This window comes from Chlorocebus sabaeus, chromosome X, assembly GCF_047675955.1.
Source record: "Chlorocebus sabaeus isolate Y175 chromosome X, mChlSab1.0.hap1, whole genome shotgun sequence".
Taxonomy (NCBI): Eukaryota; Metazoa; Chordata; class Mammalia; order Primates; family Cercopithecidae; genus Chlorocebus; species Chlorocebus sabaeus.
Window position 1 is genome coordinate 1,771,148 of NC_132933.1, and position 2,029 is coordinate 1,773,176.

A 2,029-nucleotide genomic window follows, 5' to 3' on the forward strand; every position below is an offset into this window, starting at 1 on the left:
GGATGGGGAACATCACACACCGGGGCCTGTCGTGGGGTGAGGGGTGGGGGGAGGGATAGCATTAGGAGATATACTTAATGTAAATGACGAGTTAATGGGTGCAGCACACCAACATGGCACATGTATACATATGTAACAAACCTGCACGTTGTGCACATGTACCCTAGAACTTAAAGTATAATAATAATAATAAAAAAGAAAGTATGGATGGAGGATGAGCTGCTATTCAGTGCTGAAGCTTGAACCTCACACTAGCTCCCACAGCTTCTCCTGCCATGCTGTCACTTTATTCTACGCAATCCAATGTGTGTTATTTTCCTGGGATTTCTCTGGTTATTTGGAGCAGAAGGACCAGCCTCAAGGAGTTCAAGTAGAGGTCAGTCTCATGGGGGCCAGACAGGCTGAGCTGGCCTCTACTCACTCGCTTCCCTCCCGGTACAAGACTCAGACCCCCATGACCATGACTGAGATGTCTCGGGTGCCCTCGAGCCACCCCCGAGGAGCCAAATTCTTGCCGAGAGTCCATTATCCCAGGGACAGCTGTCTTGTGATCCTGTTCCCTGGAGAACACAGGCACGGAACAAGCCCTGATCCCTTTTGGTGACAGCTCAGTAGTGTGCACAGCCAGGAAACCACAGAAGACAGGCAGAACCAGTTTTCCAGCCGTAGCTACAAGTTAACTATAAAAAGACCCCTGGGTCCACAGGGCAGGGCTACTCAGCTGGCTCTGGCCCAGGCTCTTCGGCACAATTCTGGCCACAGACGGGAAGCACAGAAAAGATAACCAGTGGTGTCACAAACAGGTTTTCCAAGATTTCAATCTGGGAGACAGGACACTTCATCCAGGCTTCCGTTTTCAAAATTAGAAGACAAATGCCTAAGGGGTCTTGTCAGTTTTGTATGCTGGCACACAGCCATGATTTACAGAAACAGGACTTTTGGTCTCTCACCCTGGAAGACAAGAGGAACTAATCAAAACAGGCCAAAGGACCAGAAACTTCCAGTGGACATCGCACTTGGACAGATGAGAGCTCGGAAAGCAGCTCAATTGCTGTGACCAAAGTTCGGCTTCCTCCTCAGTGACAGTCCTCCTGAGAAGGAAGGTAAGAGGCTCAAGGAGACTCTGGGGTCCTGCTGGTACTTCCCAGGCCAGGGCTGTGCTCCAGTGGCAGCTATCCTGAGGTCAGGAACATTGGGGGGAACCTCTAAACAATGGCAACAGCCAAGGAGATGATGAGCGTAGGTCCAAGTGCAGCGAGGCAGCCCGAAAAGAGAAAGGGAAGGTGGAGTTCTCAGGGACAGGCTTCAGAGGAAGAAGAGGATTTAGATGAGTCTCTTCAGTAGGGCCAAAGCAAGTTCATTTCCCAAGGGCTAAAAGTCTGCCATGTTTTTATGAGTTGTTTGGGTTAAACCTGGGTCATGTTGACCTAGATACATCTCCAAGAAACACCAGATATGGGAATCTTAATAAGAAAGAATGAGCAACATGGTTGTGATCTTCCAACAGAAATACAGTGCAAGAGGCCGGGTGCGGTGGCTCACGCCTGTAATCCCAGCACTTTGGGAGGCCAAGGCGGGTGGATCATGAGGTCAGGAGTTCAAGACCAGGTTGGCCAACATGGTGAAACCCTGTCTCTACTAAAAATATAAAAATTAGCCAGGCGTGATGGTGGGTGCCTGTAATCCCAGCTACTCGGGAGGCTGAGGCAGAGAACTGCTCAAACCCAGGAGGCGGAGGTTGCAGTGAGCCAAGATCGTGCTACTGCTCTCCAACCTGGGTGACAGAGCAAGACTCCATCCCTCCCTCTTCCCCCCAAAAAAAGAAATACATTGTAAGAAAGTCCAGTTTTTTCTGATAACAATGTTCTGCTTAAGTTTGGAGAAAATATGCTTTTTCTTAAGCTTGAAATAAAGTTTATCTACTTGTGGATGGGGTCTTTGTGCCATTTCCATGTCAGACGCCAATCTATACTACTGCCAGGAGGATGGCGACATGATTGATGGGAAAAGGAAAAACTTCACACAGATG